Source organism: Pseudophryne corroboree, chromosome 8 (genome assembly GCF_028390025.1).
Source record: "Pseudophryne corroboree isolate aPseCor3 chromosome 8, aPseCor3.hap2, whole genome shotgun sequence".
NCBI lineage: Eukaryota > Metazoa > Chordata > Amphibia > Anura > Myobatrachidae > Pseudophryne > Pseudophryne corroboree.
Window position 1 is genome coordinate 359343357 of NC_086451.1, and position 20964 is coordinate 359364320.

General features: G+C 45.9%; 1 protein-coding gene across 1 annotated transcript in view; it reads left to right on the top strand.

The window, feature by feature from the left end:
- The window catches only part of HTR2C (5-hydroxytryptamine receptor 2C), a 1161087-nt gene that overhangs the window by 632916 nt on the left and 507207 nt on the right, over positions 1-20964 (top strand). The window lies entirely within an intron of this gene.

The following is a 20964-nucleotide window of genomic DNA, read 5'->3' on the forward strand; positions in this document are numbered from 1 at the left end:
GGATTTTAGCAGATTTGCTCATGCTAAGCCGCCGCCTACTGGGAGTGAATCTTAGCATCTTAAAATTGCGAACGATGTATTCGCAATATTGCGATTACACACCTCGTAGCAGTTTCTGAGTAGCTTCAGACTTACTCGGCATCTGCGATCAGTTCAGTGCTTGTCGTTCCTGGTTTGACGTCACAAACACACCCAGCGTTCGCCCAGACACTCCTCCGTTTCTCCGGCCACTCCAGCGTTTTTTCCGGAAACGGTAGCGTTTTTTCCCACACGCCCATAAAACGGCCTGTTTCCGCCCAGTAACACCCATTTCCTGTCAATCACATTACGATCTCCAGAACGATGAAAAAGCTGTGAGTAAAATTCCTAACTGCATAGCAAATTTACTTGGCGCAGTCGCAGTGCGAACATTGCGCATGCGCATTAAGCGGAAAATCACTGCGATGCGAAGATTTTTACCGAGCGAACAACTCGGAATGAGGGCCTATGTTCGTTTTCTTCTGTTTTATTCGCATGTTTTAAGCCACAAAAGAGTGTTGCTTGAACTGAGCTTCTTTATATCAGATAAGTGTTTTTAAGCCAAATTCTTATCATCCCTTTTTCATACCTTCTTGATATATTTGTCACACTCTTGGGTGCTTGTTTTCACCAATTCCTGCAACAGATTATATGTGCATGCCAAGCACATGTTATGTATTATAAGCTGCCGCTCACATAATTTATTGAGAAGTGTTTTTATTATTTTTTATTTATTATCTTATCCAAAAAAAAGGGGTTTATATATTTATGGTATAGTTATCACAGAACTGCACCCGAGCGCCGTAGTCTTTAAATATATATATATATATATAAACAGCTAGGTGGATGTGAAATGCCAATGTGCTGGGCTTGAACCACATATTTAAGTTTTGTGCAGTTGTCACAGTATCAGGGACATTGTAGATTGCTTGGCTCTCCATGGGGTCAGGGAGATCTTGGACTATTTCAGGGAGTCTTCCTGATGGGATCCCGGCACCTGACAATCCCGCCAGTCAGCATGCCGGCCAACAGGGACTATTCCCACTCGTGGGTGTCCACAACACCCACAGAGTGATAATAGAGCCTGTGGCGAGTGCAGCAAGCCTGCAAGGGGCTTTGTTGCGCTCGCCCCCCCCTTTGTCGGCCATCTAATTGCCAGGATCCAGGTGACGGTATTGTCTCCTGACCGCCGGTCACACATGCCCAACGCTCCCTGACATTTATGGAGAGTTGGCAACTGGCAAGTATGTTTCAATGTATAAATATATTTCTGTGGACCAGGACGTCATATAGAAATGTTTGCGATTAGAGGATTATTTCCCATAGCTTATGGAATTATTTGTCACATTTAGGGGTATATTTTACAAAGTATGGATTTTTAGACGTGGAGGCGTTGCCCATAGCAACCAATCTAGCTATTATCTTCCAGAAGGTGCTACATAAATGATAAGTAGAATGTGATCGCTTGCTCTGGGCAACTCTCCACTTCTAAAAACCTGCACTTTAGCAAATATACTCCTAAGCCTCATTCTATAAGAAGAAAAGTGTCCAGCGCATAGAGGGATAAATCATTTTACCTTAGCCACCTGCCAGGAGCCCACTGCTGTGCCTCTAACACAGCAATACCTGACCTGACCCATTGCCTACTATGCAAACAATTTGAGTATTTTTAAATCAGCAGGAGCGAACTGAAGTAGTTATTGCCTTTGATTTTCCTGCCCATTAACGCTCTTCACCTTCACTAAACTATGTGTGCTCGTCTAAACCATCGGATGTTTGCTAATTAAGAATATTGTTTATTTTTTTTTCTTTTAAAAGTTCAAGTCTAAAAAAAGTTTCACAGATGTAAAAATCAATATGTTAACTTGAAGCATTAGAGGAAACGCTCTATTGATCCAACATTAATTGTGTCATCAAACAGATCTTCCTCACGGGGGGCATTGTCACTGTATATCTATCTTTGCATCTGTTGTAAAAAAAAACAACTCATACAAGGCTTTGAGCTTGCTACTGATTAATTAGAGCAATAAAATAATGGAAGCCAGAAAAAAAGATCAAATGATTTCCTATTATGCACATAATAGAAGAACATCAATTCATGCAAGCTTTTCTCTGTATAACAGTCATTTCAATGTAGTTAGATCTCAAAACACAGAATAACTTATATCACACAGAATGAATCAAAAGGCGGAAAATACCTAACCATCAGGTACAATTGTCTGGCGTTTCCCTGTAAAATAATTGAAAATTTAATTGAATATAAAATTACAGTATTACCCTGTCCAAGAATCTTTTGTAGTCTACTAGATTTTGTATTAAAGGTGACAGAGATAAAATGTGAAACGTACAGTAAAAGGAAATGTCTGGAATTTGTCACAGCTGCAGGTCTATGGAAACCTTTCAGTGTCCCAAGGACAATTAATCCATTAACTTTCACTTCTCTGATTATTTTTTGTATCTGCAGCTTAAGCTGAAAATGATTGAAAACCATAATGCCTCGTGCAGGAACTCTTGGCAGAATACAAACCATGATAATGTACTGGATAGTATATAATTGCTGTTGCTGGAAAAGATGAGATTATTTAAAAAAAATATAAAAGTGATACCATTGCTAAAATTACCAAAATTTGCAGTTTCCAGATCTACAGTAGATCAGCCTCTAGATCTACAGTCTCTAAAAAGTTAAATTGAAACCAAGCATTATTAAACAGGCATAATAAAAATGTGACAGACTCATATATTTGTTATGAGTAGAGAAATGGTATTCCCAATAGAAAAATCTCCCTAGGGCAGTGGTTCCCAAAACTTTTTTTGAATCATAGCGCCCTTGAGTATCAGTATTAGGCCAAAAGTTTCTTTTTGAGAAATTTTGGAATAAATTCGACTTAGTACGCCAAGTTGTGGCTTAGTATGCCACCCATGTATTCCTGTGGGCGCAAGTACTTAAGGGTTTATTCAGGTTTGATAGCAAACCAAAAAAGTTAGCAATTGGGCAAAACCATGTTGCACTGCAGGTGGGGCAGATGTAACATGTGCAGAGAGATTTAGATTTGGGTGGGTTATATGGTTTCTGTGCATGGTAAATACTGTCTGCTTAGTTTCTACTAGAGATGAGCGCCTGAAATTTTTCGGGTTTTGTGTTTTGGTTTTGGGTTCGGTTCCGCGGCCGTGTTTTGGGTTCGAACGCGTTTTGGCAAAACCTCACCGAATTATTTTTGTCGGATTCGGGTGTGTTTTGGATTCGGGTGTTTTTTTCAAAAAACCCTAAAAAACAGCTTAAATCATAGAATTTGGGGGTGCACACAGACTGAGTCACACTGTGTGACTGGCTGCTGCTGTGTATCGTTTTTTTTCAGGCAGAGAACGGATATAGCAGAGAACGGATATATTAAAATAAATAAAAGTTAACTAACAACAACTGCACTGGTCACTGTGGTAAACTCTGTCTGACTCTGCACAATCTCTCTCTCTCTTCTAATCTAATTTCTAATGGAGAGGACGCCAGCCACGTCCTCTCCCTATCAATCTCAATGCACGTGTGAAAATGGCGGCGACGCGCGGCTCCTTATATAGAATCCGAGTCTCGCGAGAATCCGACAGCGTCATGATGACGTTCGGGCGCGCTCGGGTTAACCGAGCAAGGCGGGAGGATCCGAGTCTGCTCGGACCCGTGAAAAAAACATGAAGTTCGTGCGGGTTCGGTTTCAGAGAAACCGAACCCGCTCATCTCTAGTTTCTACTAGAGATGAGCGCCTGAAATTTTTCGGGTTTTGTGTTTTGGTTTTGGGTTCGGTTCCGCGGCCGTGTTTTCGGTTCGAACGCGTTTTGGCAAAACCTCACCGAATTATTTTTGTCGGATTCGGGTGTGTTTTGGATTCGGGTGTTTTTTTCAAAAAACCCTAAAAAACAGCTTAAATCATAGAATTTGGGGGTAATTTTGATCCCAAAGTATTATTAACCTCAAAAAACATAATTTACACTCATTTTCAGCCTATTCTGAACACATCACACCTCACAATATTATTTTTAGTCCTAAAATTTGCACCGAGGTCGCTGTGTGAGTAAGATAAGCGACCCTAGTGGCCGACACAAACACCGGGCCCATCTAGGAGTGGCACTGCAGTGTCACGCAGGATGTCCCTTCCAAAAAACCCTCCCCAAACAGCACATGACGCAAAGAAAAAAAGAGGCGCAATGAGGTAGCTGTGTGAGTAAGATTAGCGACCCTAGTGGCCGACACAAACACCGGGCCCATCTAGGAGTGGCACTGCAGTGTCACGCAGGATGTCCCTTCCAAAAAACCCTCCCCAAACAGCACATGACGCAAAGAAAAAAAGAGGCGCAATGAGGTAGCTGACTGTGTGAGAAAGATAAGCGACCCTAGTGGCCGACACAAACACCGGGCCCATCTAGGAGTGGCACTGCAGTGTCACGCAGGATGGCCCTTCCAAAAAACCCTCCCCAAACAGCACATGACGCAAAGAAAAAAAGAGGCGCAATGAGGTAGCTGACTGTGTGAGTAAGATTAGCGACCCTAGTGGCCGACACAAACACCGGGCACATCTAGGAGTGGCACTGCAGTGTCACGCAGGATGTCCCTTCCAAAAAACCCTCCCCAAACAGCACATGACGCAAAGAAAAAAAGAGGCGCAATGAGGTAGCTGTGTGAGTAAGATTAGCGACCCTAGTGGCCGACACAAACACCGGGCCCATCTAGGAGTGGCACTGCAGTGTCACGCAGGATGTCCCTTCCAAAAAACCCTCCCCAATCAGCACATGATGCAAAGAAAAAGAAAAGAAAAAAGAGGTGCAAGATGGAATTATCCTTGGGCCCTCCCACCCACCCTTATGTTGTATAAACAAAACAGGACATGCACACTTTAACCAACCCATCATTTCAGTGACAGGGTCTGCCACACGACTGTGACTGATATGACGGGTTGGTTTGGACCCCCCCCAAAAAAGAAGCAATTAATCTCTCCTTGCACAAACTGGCTCTACAGAGGCAAGATGTCCACCTCATCTTCACCCTCCGATATATCACCGTGTACATCCCCCTCCTCACACATTATCAATTCGTCCCCACTGGAATCCACCATCTCAGCTCCCTGTGTACTTTGTGGAGGCAATTGCTGCTGGTCAATGTCTCCGCGGAGGAATTGATTATAATTCATTTTAATGAACATCATCTTCTCCACATTTTCTGGATGTAACCTCGTACGCCGATTGCTGACAAGGTGAGCGGCGGCACTAAACACTCTTTCGGAGTACACACTTGTGGGAGGGCAACTTAGGTAGAATAAAGCCAGTTTGTGCAAGGGCCTCCAAATTGCCTCTTTTTCCTGCCAGTATAAGTACGGACTGTGTGACGTGCCTACTTGGATGCGGTCACTCATATAATCCTCCACCATTCTATCAATGTTGAGAGAATCATATGCAGTGACAGTAGACGACATGTCCGTAATCGTTGTCAGGTCCTTCAGTCCGGACCAGATGTCAGCATCAGCAGTCGCTCCAGACTGCCCTGCATCACCGCCAGCGGGTGGGCTCGGAATTCTGAGCCTTTTCCTCGCACCCCCAGTTGCGGGAGAATGTGAAGGAGGAGATGTTGACAGGTCGCGTTCCGCTTGACTTGACAATTTTGTCACCAGCAGGTCTTTCAACCCCAGCAGACCTGTGTCTGCCGGAAAGAGAGATCCAAGGTAGGCTTTAAATCTAGGATCGAGCACGGTGGCCAAAATGTAGTGCTCTGATTTCAACAGATTGACCACCCGTGAATCCTTGTTAAGCGAATTAAGGGCTGCATCCACAAGTCCCACATGCCTAGCGGAATCGCTCCGTGTTAGCTCCTTCTTCAATGCCTCCAGCTTCTTCTGCAAAAGCCTGATGAGGGGAATGACCTGACTCAGGCTGGCAGTGTCTGAACTGACTTCACGTGTGGCAAGTTCAAAGGGCATCAGAACCTTGCACAACGTTGAAATCATTCTCCACTGCACTTGAGACAGGTGCATTCCACCTACTATATCGTGCTCAATTGTATAGGCTTGAATGGCCTTTTGCTGCTCCTCCAACCTCTGAAGCATATAGAGGGTTGAATTCCACCTCGTTACCACTTCTTGCTTCAGATGATGGCAGGGCAGGTTCAGTAGTTTTTGGTGGTGCTCCAGTTTTCTGTACGTGGTGCCTGTACGCCGAAAGTGTCCCGCAATTCTTCTGGCCACCGACAGCATCTCTTGCACGCCCCTGTCGTTTTTTAAAAAATTCTGCACCACCAAATTCAAGGTATGTGCAAAACATGGGACGTGCTGGAATTGGCCCAGATTTAATGCACACACAATATTGCTGGCGTTGTCCGATGCCACAAATCCACAGGAGAGTCCAATTGGGGTAAGCCATTCCGCGATGATCTTCCTCAGTTGCCGTAAGAGGTTTTCAGCTGTGTGCGTATTCTGGAAAGCGGTGATACAAAGCGTAGCCTGCCTAGGAAAGAGTTGGCGTTTGCGAGATGCTGCTACTGGTGCCGCCGCTGCTGTTCTTGCGGCGGGAGTCCATACATCTACCCAGTGGGCTGTCACAGTCATATAGTCCTGACCCTGCCCTGCTCCACTTGTCCACATGTCCGTGGTTAAGTGGACATTGGGTACAGCTGCATTTTTTAGGACACTGGTGACTCTTTTTCTGAGGTCTGTGTACATTTTCGGTATCGCCTGCCTAGAGAAATGGAACCTAGATGGTATTTGGTACCGGGGACACAGTACCTCCAACAAGTCTCTAGTTGGCTCTGCAGTAATGATGGATACCGGAACCACGTTTCTCACCACCCAGGATGCCAAGGCCTCAGTTATCCGCTTTGCAGTAGGATGACTGCTGTGATATTTCATCTTCCTCGCAAAGGACTGTTGAACAGTCAATTGCTTACTGGAAGTAGTACAAGTGGGCTTACGACTTCCCCTCTGGGATGACCATCGACTCCCAGCGGCAACAACAGCAGCGCCAGCAGCAGTAGGCGTTACACGCAAGGATGCATCGGAGGAATCCCAGGCAGGAGAGGACTCGTCAGACTTGCCAGTGACATGGCCTGCAGGACTATTGGCATTCCTGGGGAAGGAGGAAATTGACACTGAGGGAGTTGGTGGGGTGGTTTGCGTGAGCTTGGTTACAAGAGGAAGGGATTTACTGGTCAGTGGACTGCTTCCGCTGTCACCCAAAGTTTTTGAACTTGTCACTGACTTATTATGAATGCGCTGCAGGTGACGTATAAGGGAGGATGTTCCGAGGTGGTTAACGTCCTTACCCCTACTTATTACAGCTTGACAAAGGGAACACACGGCTTGACACCTGTTGTCCGCATTTCTGGTGAAATACCTCCACACCGAAGAGCTGATTTTTTTGGTATTTTCACCTGGCATGTCAACGGCCATATTCCTCCCACGGACAACAGGTGTCTCCCCGGGTGCCTGACTTAAACAAACCACCTCACCATCAGAATCCTCCTGGTCAATTTCCTCCCCAGCGCCAGCAACACCCATATCCTCCTCATCCTGGTGTACTTCAACACTGACATCTTCAATCTGACTATCAGGAACTGGACTGCGGGTGCTCCTTCCAGCACTTGCAGGGGGCGTGCAAATGGTGGAAGGCGCATGCTCTTCACCTCCAGTGTTGGGAAGGTCAGGCATCGCAACCGACACAATTGGACTCTCCTTGTGGATTTGGGATTTCGAAGAACGCACAGTTCTTTGCGGTGCTTTTGCCAGCTTGAGTCTTTTCAGTTTTCTAGCGAGAGGCTGAGTGCTTCCATCCTCATGTGAAGCTGAACCACTAGCCATGAACATAGGCCAGGGCCTCAGCCGTTCCTTGCCACTCCGTGTGGTAAATGGCATATTGGCAAGTTTACGCTTCTCCTCCGACAATTTTATTTTAGGTTTTGGAGTCCTTTTTTTTCTGATATTTGGTGTTTTGGATTTGACATGCTCTGTACTATGACATTGGGCATCGGCCTTGGCAGACGACGTTGCTGGCATTTCATCGTCTCGGCCATGACTAGTGGCAGCAGCTTCAGCACGAGGTGGAAGTGGATCTTGATCTTTCCCTAATTTTGGAACCTCAACTTTTTTGTTCTCCATATTTTATAGGCAGAACTAAAAGGCACCTCAGGTAAACAATGGAGATGGATGGATTGGATACTAGTATTGGATACCTGCCGACTGCCGACACAGAGGTAGCCACAGCCGTGAACTACCGCACTGTACACTGGTTGATAAAGAGATAGTAGTATACTCGTAACAACTAGTATGACACTATGACGACGGTATAAAGAATGAAAAAAAAACCACGGTTAGGTGGTATATATTATAATAATAATACAATTATGGATGGACGGACTGCCTGCCGACTGCCGACACAGAGGTAGCCACAGCCGTGAACTACCGCACTGTACACTGGTTGATAAAGAGATAGTAGTATACTCGTAACAACTAGTATGACACTATGACGACGGTATAAAGAATGAAAAAAAAACCACGGTTAGGTGGTATATATTATAATAATAATACAATTATGGATGGACGGACTGCCTGCCGACTGCCGACACAGAGGTAGCCACAGCCGTGAACTACCGCACTGTACACTGGTTGATAAAGAGATAGTAGTATACTCGTAACAACTAGTATGACACTATGACGACGGTATAAAGAATGAAAAAAAAACCACGGTTAGGTGGTATATATTATAATAATAATACAATTATGGATGGACGGACTGCCTGCCGACTGCCGACACAGAGGTAGCCACAGCCGTGAACTACCGCACTGTACACTGGTTGATAAAGAGATAGTAGTATACTCGTAACAACTAGTATGACACTATGACGACGGTATAAAGAATGAAAAAAAAACCACGGTTAGGTGGTATATATTATAATAATAATACAATTATGGATGGACGGACTGCCTGCCGACTGCCGACACAGAGGTAGCCACAGCCGTGAACTACCGCACTGTACACTGGTTGATAAAGAGATAGTAGTATACTCGTAACAACTAGTATGACACTATGACGACGGTATAAAGAATGAAAAAAAAACCACGGTTAGGTGGTATATATTATAATAATAATACAATTATGGATGGACGGACTGCCTGCCGACTGCCGACACAGAGGTAGCCACAGCCGTGAACTACCGCACTGTACACTGGTTGATAAAGAGATAGTAGTATACTCGTAACAACTAGTATGACACTATGACGACGGTATAAAGAATGAAAAAAAAACCACGGTTAGGTGGTATATATTATAATAATAATACAATTATGGATGGACGGACTGCCTGCCGACTGCCGACACAGAGGTAGCCACAGCCGTGAACTACCGCACTGTACACTGGTTGATAAAGAGATAGTAGTATACTCGTAACAACTAGTATGACACTATGACGACGGTATAAAGAATGGAAAAAAAACCACGGTTAGGTGGTATATATTATAATAATAATACAATTATGGATGGACGGACTGCCTGCCGACTGCCGACACAGAGGTAGCCACAGCTGTGAACTACCGCACTGTACACTGGTTGATAAAGAGATAGTAGTATACTCGTAACAACTAGTATGACACTATGACGACGGTATAAAGAATGAAAAAAAAACCACGGTTAGGTGGTATATATTATAATAATAATACAATTATGGATGGACGGACTGCCTGCCGACTGCCGACACAGAGGTAGCCACAGCCGTGAACTACCGCACTGTACACTGGTTGATAAAGAGATAGTAGTATACTCGTAACAACTAGTATGACACTATGACGACGGTATAAAGAATGAAAAAAAAACCACGGTTAGGTGGTATATATTATAATAATAATACAATTATGGATGGACGGACTGCCTGCCGACTGCCGACACAGAGGTAGCCACAGCCGTGAACTACCGCACTGTACACTGGTTGATAAAGAGATAGTAGTATACTCGTAACAACTAGTATGACACTATGACGACGGTATAAAGAAAGAAAAAAAAATACCACGGTTAGGTGGTATATATTGTAATACAATTATGGATGGACGGACTGCCTGCCGAGTTCCGACTGCCGACACAGAGGTAGCCACAGCCGTGAACTACCGCACTGTACTGTGTCTGCTGCTAATATAGACTGGTTGATAAAGAGATAGTATACAATACATACAACAATATACTACTATACTGGTGGTCAGGCACTGGTCACCACTAGTCACACTGGCAGTGGCACTCCTGCAGCAAAAGTGTGCACTGTTTAATTTTAAATTAATATAATATTATGTACTCCTGGGGGCTCCTGCTATAACAACCTGCAGTGCTCCCCAGTCTCCCCCACAATTATTATAAGCTTTGCCTTTTATACATTGATGTGCAGCACACTGGGCTGAGCTGAGTGCACACAGACTGAGTCACACTGTGTGACTGGCTGCTGCTGTGTATCGTTTTTTTTCAGGCAGAGAACGGATATAGCAGAGAACGGATATATTAAAATAAATAAAAGTTAACTAACAACAACTGCACTGGTCACTGTGGTAAACTCTGTCTGACTCTGCACAATCTCTCTCTCTCTTCTAATCTAATTTCTAATGGAGAGGACGCCAGCCACGTCCTCTCCCTATCAATCTCAATGCACGTGTGAAAATGGCGGCGACGCGCGGCTCCTTATATAGAATCCGAGTCTCGCGAGAATCCGACAGCGTCATGATGACGTTCGGGCGCGCTCGGGTTAACCGAGCAAGGCGGGAGGATCCGAGTCTGCTCGGACCCGTGAAAAAAACATGAAGTTCGTGCGGGTTCGGTTTCAGAGAAACCGAACCCGCTCATCTCTAGTTTCTACTAGAGATGAGCGCCTGAAATTTTTCGGGTTTTGTGTTTTGGTTTTGGGTTCGGTTCCGCGGCCGTGTTTTGGGTTCGAACGCGTTTTGGCAAAACCTCACCGAATTATTTTTGTCGGATTCGGGTGTGTTTTGGATTCGGGTGTTTTTTTCAAAAAACCCTAAAAAACAGCTTAAATCATAGAATTTGGGGGTAATTTTGATCCCAAAGTATTATTAACCTCAAAAAACATAATTTACACTCATTTTCAGCCTATTCTGAACACATCACACCTCACAATATTATTTTTAGTCCTAAAATTTGCACCGAGGTCGCTGTGTGAGTAAGATAAGCGACCCTAGTGGCCGACACAAACACCGGGCCCATCTAGGAGTGGCACTGCAGTGTCACGCAGGATGTCCCTTCCAAAAAACCCTCCCCAAACAGCACATGACGCAAAGAAAAAAAGAGGCGCAATGAGGTAGCTGTGTGAGTAAGATTAGCGACCCTAGTGGTCGACACAAACACCGGGCCCATCTAGGAGTGGCACTGCAGTGTCACGCAGGATGGCCCTTCCAAAAAACCCTCCCCAAACAGCACATGACGCAAAGAAAAAAAGAGGCGCAATGAGGTAGCTGTGTGAGTAAGATTAGCGACCCTAGTGGCCGACACAAACACCGGGCCCATCTAGGAGTGGCACTGCAGTGTCACGCAGGATGGCCCTTCCAAAAAACCCTCCCCAAACAGCACATGACGCAAAGAAAAAAAGAGGCGCAATGAGGTAGCTGACTGTGTGAGTAAGATTAGCGACCCTAGTGGCCGACACAAACACCGGGCACATCTAGGAGTGGCACTGCAGTGTCACGCAGGATGTCCCTTCCAAAAAACCCTCCCCAAACAGCACATGACGCAAAGAAAAAAAGAGGCGCAATGAGGTAGCTGTGTGAGTAAGATTAGCGACCCTAGTGGCCGACACAAACACCGGGCCCATCTAGGAGTGGCACTGCAGTGTCACGCAGGATGTCCCTTCCAAAAAACCCTCCCCAATCAGCACATGATGCAAAGAAAAAGAAAAGAAAAAAGAGGTGCAAGATGGAATTATCCTTGGGCCCTCCCACCCACCCTTATGTTGTATAAACAAAACAGGACATGCACACTTTAACCAACCCATCATTTCAGTGACAGGGTCTGCCACACGACTGTGACTGATATGACGGGTTGGTTTGGACCCCCCCCAAAAAAGAAGCAATTAATCTCTCCTTGCACAAACTGGCTCTACAGAGGCAAGATGTCCACCTCATCTTCACCCTCCGATATATCACCGTGTACATCCCCCTCCTCACAGATTATCAATTCGTCCCCACTGGAATCCACCATCTCAGCTCCCTGTGTACTTTGTGGAGGCAATTGCTGCTGGTCAATGTCTCCGCGGAGGAATTGATTATAATTCATTTTAATGAACATCATCTTCTCCACATTTTCTGGATGTAACCTCGTACGCCGATTGCTGACAAGGTGAGCGGCGGCACTAAACACTCTTTCGGAGTACACACTTGTGGGAGGGCAACTTAGGTAGAATAAAGCCAGTTTGTGCAAGGGCCTCCAAATTGCCTCTTTTTCCTGCCAGTATAAGTACGGACTGTGTGACGTGCCTACTTGGATGCGGTCACTCATATAATCCTCCACCATTCTATCAATGTTGAGAGAATCATATGCAGTGACAGTAGACGACATGTCCGTAATCGTTGTCAGGTCCTTCAGTCCGGACCAGATGTCAGCATCAGCAGTCGCTCCAGACTGCCCTGCATCACCGCCAGCGGGTGGGCTCGGAATTCTGAGCCTTTTCCTCGCACCCCCAGTTGCGGGAGAATGTGAAGGAGGAGATGTTGACAGGTCGCGTTCCGCTTGACTTGACAATTTTGTCACCAGCAGGTCTTTCAACCCCAGCAGACCTGTGTCTGCCGGAAAGAGAGATCCAAGGTAGGCTTTAAATCTAGGATCGAGCACGGTGGCCAAAATGTAGTGCTCTGATTTCAACAGATTGACCACCCGTGAATCCTTGTTAAGCGAATTAAGGGCTGCATCCACAAGTCCCACATGCCTAGCGGAATCGCTCCGTGTTAGCTCCTTCTTCAATGCCTCCAGCTTCTTCTGCAAAAGCCTGATGAGGGGAATGACCTGACTCAGGCTGGCAGTGTCTGAACTGACTTCACGTGTGGCAAGTTCAAAGGGCATCAGAACCTTGCACAACGTTGAAATCATTCTCCACTGCACTTGAGACAGGTGCATTCCATCTCCTATATCGTGCTCAATTGTATAGGCTTGAATGGCCTTTTGCTGCTCCTCCAACCTCTGAAGCATATAGAGGGTTGAATTCCACCTCGTTACCACTTCTTGCTTCAGATGATGGCAGGGCAGGTTCAGTAGTTTTTGGTGGTGCTCCAGTCTTCTGTACGTGGTGCCTGTACGCCGAAAGTGTCCCGCAATTTTTCTGGCCACCGACAGCATCTCTTGCACGCCCCTGTCGTTTTTTAAAAAATTCTGCACCACCAAATTCAAGGTATGTGCAAAACATGGGACGTGCTGGAATTTGCCCATATTTAATGCACACACAATATTGCTGGCGTTGTCCGATGCCACAAATCCACAGGAGAGTCCAATTGGGGTAAGCCATTCCGCGATGATCTTCCTCAGTTGCCGTAAGAGGTTTTCAGCTGTGTGCGTATTCTGGAAAGCGGTGATACAAAGCGTAGCCTGCCTAGGAAAGAGTTGGCGTTTGCGAGATGCTGCTACTGGTGCCGCCGCTGCTGTTCTTGCGGCGGGAGTCCATACATCTACCCAGTGGGCTGTCACAGTCATATAGTCCTGACCCTGCCCTGCTCCACTTGTCCACATGTCCGTGGTTAAGTGGACATTGGGTACAACTGCATTTTTTAGGACACTGGTGAGTCTTTTTCTGACGTCCGTGTACATTCTCGGTATCGCCTGCCTAGAGAAGTGGAACCTAGATGGTATTTGGTAACGGGGGCACACTGCCTCAATAAATTGTCTAGTTCCCTGTGAACTAACGGCGGATACCGGACGCACGTCTAACACCAACATAGTTGTCAAGGACTCAGTTATCCGCTTTGCAGTAGGATGACTGCTGTGATATTTCATCTTCCTCGCAAAGGACTGTTGAACAGTCAATTGCTTACTGGAAGTAGTACAAGTGGGCTTACGACTTCCCCTCTGGGATGACCATCGACTCCCAGCGGCAACAACAGCAGCGCCAGCAGCAGTAGGCGTTACACGCAAGGATGCATCGGAGGAATCCCAGGCAGGAAAGGACTCGTCAGACTTGCCAGTGACATGGCCTGCAGGACTATTGGCATTCCTGGGGAAGGAGGAAATTGACACTGAGGGAGTTGGTGGGGTGGTTTGCGTGAGCTTGGTTACAAGAGGAAGGGATTTACTGGTCAGTGGACTGCTTCCGCTGTCACCCAAAGTTTTTGAACTTGTCACTGACTTATTATGAATGCGCTGCAGGTGACGTATAAGGGAGGATGTTCCGAGGTGGTTAACGTCCTTACCCCTACTTATTACAGCTTGACAAAGGGAACACACGGCTTGACACCTGTTGTCCGCATTTCTGGTGAAATACCTCCACACCGAAGAGCTGATTTTTTTGGTATTTTCACCTGGCATGTCAACGGCCATATTCCTCCCACGGACAACAGGTGTCTCCCCGGGTGCCTGACTTAAACAAACCACCTCACCATCAGAATCCTCCTGGTCAATTTCCTCCCCAGCGCCAGCAACACCCATATCCTCCTCATCCTGGTGTACTTCAACACTGACATCTTCAATCTGACTATCAGGAACTGGACTGCGGGTGCTCCTTCCAGCACTTGCAGGGGGCATGCAAATAGTGGAAGGCGCATGCTCTTCACGTCCAGTGTTGGGAAGGTCAGGCATCGTAAACGACACAATTGGACTCTCCTTGTGGATTTGGGATTTCAAAGAACGCACAGTTCTTTGCGGTGCTTTTGCCAGCTTGAGTCTTTTCAGTTTTCTAGCGAGAGGCTGAGTGCTTCCATCCTCATGTGAAGCTGAACCACTAGCCATGAACATAGGCCAGGGCCTCAGCCGTTCCTTGCCACTCCGTGTGGTAAATGGCATATTGGCAAGTTTACACTTCTCCTCCGACAATTTTATTTTAGGTTTTGGAGTCCTTTTTTTTCTGATATTTGGTGTTTTGGATTTGACATGCTCTGTACTATGACATTGGGCATCGGCCTTGGCAGACGACGTTGCTGGCATTTCATCGTCTCGGCCATGACTAGTGGCAGCAGCTTCAGCACGAGGTGGAAGTGGATCTTGATCTTTCCCTAATTTTGGAACCTCAACTTTTTTGTTCTCCATATTTTATAGGCAGAACTAAAAGGCACCTCAGGTAAACAATGGAGATGGATGGATTGGATAGTTTACTAGTATACAATTATGGACGGACTGCCACGGTTAGGTGGTATAAAAAAACCACGGTTAGGTGGTATATATTATAATAATAATACAATTATGGATGGACGGACTGCCTGCCGACTGCCGACACAGAGGTAGCCACAGCCGTGAACTACCGCACTGTACACTGGTTGATAAAGAGATAGTAGTATACTCGTAACAACTAGTATGACACTATGACGACGGTATAAAGAATGGAAAAAAAACCACGGTTAGGTGGTATATATTATAATAATAATACAATTATGGATGGACGGACTGCCTGCCGACTGCCGACACAGAGGTAGCCACAGCCGTGAACTACCGCACTGTACACTGGTTGATAAAGAGATAGTAGTATACTCGTAACAACTAGTATGACACTATGACGACGGTATAAAGAATGGAAAAAAAACCACGGTTAGGTGGTATATATTATAATAATAATACAATTATGGATGGACGGACTGCCTGCCGACTGCCGACACAGAGGTAGCCACAGCCGTGAACTACCGCACTGTACACTGGTTGATAAAGAGATAGTAGTATACTCGTAACAACTAGTATGACACTATGACGACGGTATAAAGAATGGAAAAAAAACCACGGTTAGGTGGTATATATTATAATAATAATACAATTATGGATGGACGGACTGCCTGCCGACTGCCGACACAGAGGTAGCCACAGCCGTGAACTACCGCACTGTACACTGGTTGATAAAGAGATAGTAGTATACTCGTAACAACTAGTATGACACTATGACGACGGTATAAAGAATGGAAAAAAAACCACGGTTAGGTGGTATATATTATAATAATAATACAATTATGGATGGACGGACTGCCTGCCGACTGCCGACACAGAGGTAGCCACAGCCGTGAACTACCGCACTGTACACTGGTTGATAAAGAGATAGTAGTATACTCGTAACAACTAGTATGACACTATGACGACGGTATAAAGAATGGAAAAAAAACCACGGTTAGGTGGTATATATTATAATAATAATACAATTATGGATGGACGGACTGCCTGCCGACTGCCGACACAGAGGTAGCCACAGCCGTGAACTACCGCACTGTACACTGGTTGATAAAGAGATAGTAGTATACTCGTAACAACTAGTATGACACTATGACGACGGTATAAAGAATGGAAAAAAAACCACGGTTAGGTGGTATATATTATAATAATAATACAATTATGGATGGACGGACTGCCTGCCGACTGCCGACACAGAGGTAGCCACAGCCGTGAACTACCGCACTGTACACTGGTTGATAAAGAGATAGTAGTATACTCGTAACAACTAGTATGACACTATGACGACGGTATAAAGAATGGAAAAAAAACCACGGTTAGGTGGTATATATTATAATAATAATACAATTATGGATGGACGGACTGCCTGCCGACTGCCGACACAGAGGTAGCCACAGCCGTGAACTACCGCACTGTACACTGGTTGATAAAGAGATAGTAGTATACTCGTAACAACTAGTATGACACTATGACGACGGTATAAAGAATGGAAAAAAAACCACGGTTAGGTGGTATATATTATAATAATAATACAATTATGGATGGACGGACTGCCTGCCGACTGCCGACACAGAGGTAGCCACAGCCGTGAACTACCGCACTGTACACTGGTTGATAAAGAGATAGTAGTATACTCGTAACAACTAGTATGACACTATGACGGTATAAAGAAAGAAAAAAAAATACCACGGTTAGGTGGTATATATTGTAATACAATTATGGATGGACGGACTGCCTGCCGAGTTCCGACTGCCGACACAGAGGTAGCCACAGCCGTGAACTACCGCACTGTACTGTGTCTGCTGCTAATATAGACTGGTTGATAAAGAGATAGTATACAATACATACAACAATGAATATACTACTATACTGGTGGTCAGGCACTGGTCACCACTAGTCACACTGGCAGTGGCACTCCTGCAGCAAAAGTGTGCACTGTTTAATTTTAAATTAATATAATATTATGTACTCCTGGGGGCTCCTGCTATAACAACCTGCAGTGCTCCCCAGTCTCCCCCACAATTATTATAAGCTTTGCCTTTTATACATTGATGTGCAGCACACTGGGCTGAGCTGAGTGCACACAGACTGAGTCACACTGTGTGACTGGCTGCTGCTGTGTATCGTTTTTTTTCAGGCAGAGAACGGATATAGCAGAGAACGGATATATATTAAAATAAATAAAAGTTAACTAACAACAACTGCACTGGTCACTGTGGTAAACTCTGTCTGACTCTGCACAATCTCTCTCTCTCTTCTAATCTAATTTCTAATGGAGAGGACGCCAGCCACGTCCTCTCCCTATCAATCTCAATGCACGTGTGAAAATGGCGGCGACGCGCGGCTCCTTATATAGAATCCGAGTCTCGCGAGAATCCGACAGCGTCATGATGACGTTCGGGCGCGCTCGGGTTAACCGAGCAAGGCGGGAGGATCCGAGTCTGCTCGGACCCGTGAAAAAAACATGAAGTTCGTGCGGGTTCGGTTTCAGAGAAACCGAACCCGCTCATCTCTAGTTTCTACACTGCAATTTAGAATTCAGTTTGAACACACCCCACCCAAATCTAACTCTCTCTGCACATGTTACATCTGCCCCACCTGCGGTGCAACATGGGGGTATATTTACTAAGGTCCCGATTTTGACCGAGATGCCGTTTTTTCTTCAAAGTGTCATCTCGGTAATTTACTAAGCAAAAATCACGGCAGTGATGAGGGCATTCGTAATATTTTGGAAGTCCTAGGAAAAAATCACGAATCAATACACCATCGGTCAAATACGCCTGCAATTTGGTAGAAATCGGGAATTTACTAAAAAGTGCAAAACACAAACACTGCCGACAATAGCCAAACACTGCCGTGCTAAAATACAAATCGTGAAAAAGTGCTAAAAAAAACCAGACCTGCTTTTTTATCCCGTGTTTGTATAGGCATGCACGGATCCATGAGATCCGTGCATGTTTTTCAGTGGGAAGGGGTGGGAAATGTTATAATTAAAAAAAAAAAAAATGCGTGGGGTCCCCCCTCCTAAACCAAACCAGCCTCGGGCTCTTTAAGCCGGCCCTGGTTGCAAAAATATGGGAAAAAAATTGACAGGGGTTCCCCCATATTTAAGCAACCAGCACTGGGCTCTGCGCCTGGTCCTGGTTCCAAAAATACGGGGGACAAAAAGTGTAGGGGTCCCCCGTATTTTTGAAACCAGCACCGGGCTCCACTAGCTGGACAGATAATGCCACTGCCGGGGGTCACTTTTATACAGTGCCTTGCGGCCGTGGCATCAAATATCCAACTAGTCACCCCTGGCCGGGGTACCCTGGGGGAGTGGGGACCCCTTCAATCAAGGGGTCCCCCCCCAGCCACCCAAGGGCCAGGGGTGAAGCCCGAGGCTGTCCCCCCCATCCAATGGGCTGCGGATGGGGGGCTGATAGCCTTTGTTGAAAGTAATGAATATTGTTTTTAGTAGCAGTACTACAAGTCCCAGCAAGCCTCCCCCGCAAGCTGGTACTTGGAGAACCACAAGTACCAGCATGCGGCGGAAAACCGGGCCCGCTGGTACCTGTAGTACTACTACTAAAAAAATACCCCAATAAAGACATTACACACACACCTTGAAAGTATAACTTTAATGCATACATACACACCACCATATACACATACTTACCTTATGTTCACACGAGGGTCGGTCCTCTTCTCCAGTAGAATCCATGGTGTACCTGTTGAAAAAATCCTACTCACCAAATCCAGTGTAAAGGGCTCCTCGGATAATCCATTTGTAATCCACGTACTTGTAAAAATAAAAAAACGGGACACCCAACCACGAACTGAAAGGGGCCCCATGTTTTCACATGGGACCCCTTTCCCCGAATGCCAGAAACCCCCTCTGACTGATGTCTAAGTGGGTTTCTTCAGCCAATAAGGGAGCGCCACGTTGTGGCACCCTCCTGATCGGCTGTGTGCTCCTGTACTGTATGACAGGCGGCACACGGCAGTGTTACAATGTAGCGCCTATGCGCTCCATTGTAAACAATGGTGGGAACTTTGTGGTCAGCGGTGAGGTCACTTTCGGTCAACCGCTGACCTCAAAGTTCCCACCATTGTTTACAATGGAGTGCATAGGCGCTACATTGTAACACTGCCGTGTGCCGCCTGTCATACAGTACAGGAGCACACAGCCGATCAGGAGGGTGCCACAACGTGGCGCTCCCTGATTGGCTGAAGAAACCCACTTAGACATCAGTCAGAGGGGGTTTCTGGCATTTGGGGAAAGGGGTCCCATGTGAAAACATGGGGCCCCTTTCAGTTCGTGGTCGGGTGTCCCGTTTTTTATTTTTACAAGTACGTGGATTACAAATGGATTATCCGAGGAGCCCTCTACACTGGATTTGGTGAGTAGGATTTTTTCAACAGGTACACCATGGATTCTACTGAAGAAGAGGACCGACCCTCGTGTGAACATAAGGTAAGTATGTGTATATGGTGGTGTGTATGTATGCATTAAAGTTATAATTTCAAGGTGTGTGGGTAATGTCTTTATTGGGGTATTTTTTTAGTAGTAGTACTACAGGTACCAGCGGGCCCGGTTTTCCGCCGCATGCTGGTACTTGTGGTTCTACAAGTACCAGCTTGCGGGGGAGGCTTGCTGGGACTTGTAGTACTGCTACTAAAAACAATATTCATTACTTTCAACAAAGGCTATCAGCCCCCCATCCGCAGCCCATTGGATGGGGGGGGACAGCCTCGGGCTTCACCCCTGGCCCTTGGGTGGCTGGGGGGGGGACCCCTTGATTGAAGGGGTCCCCACTCCCCCAGGGTACCCCGGCCAGGGGTGACTAGTTGGATATTTGATGCCACGGCCGCAAGGCACTGTATAAAAGTGACCCCCGGCTGTGGCATTATCTGTCCAGCTAGTGGAGCCCGGTGCTGGTTTCAAAAATACGGGGGACCCCTACACTTTTTGTCCCCCGTATTTTTGGAACCAGGACCAGGCGCAGAGCCCGGTGCTGGTTGCTTAAATATGGGGGAACCCCTGTCAATTTTTTTCCCATATTTTTGCAACCAGGACCGGCTCAAAGAGCCCGAGGCTGGTTTGGCTTAGAAGGGGGGACCCCACGCAATTTTTTTTTTAAGTTTAAACATTTTTTTTTTTTTTTTACAAGGTGCACAATGAAGTCCTGCACGGATCTCTCAGATCCGGCCGAGATTCATTGTATTAAAGTCGGCAGTGTTTTACAAGTCACTCACGTAAAACACTGCCTAAAAAAACGAATGATATCGACATCGGAAAAACCGAAAATGCAGAATACGGCAGCTTAGTAAATTAGTCGTAATCAATTCAAAAAGTTGCATATTTACACTTTCGATGTAATTCGTGATTGAACTTTGACCTCAAATGGGAAAATACGATTCTTAGTAAATTTACCCCATGGTGTTGCCAAATTGCTAACTTTTTTGGTTTGCTAACAAACCTGAAAAAGGCCCTTAGATGAGTGCACATCCTAGTCGCAGGCACACTTGCTGCACCTGGTTTTCCTCGAATACAGACAACTACAGGCTGGATAACAGGGCTACATCTGTACCAGAAATATACCA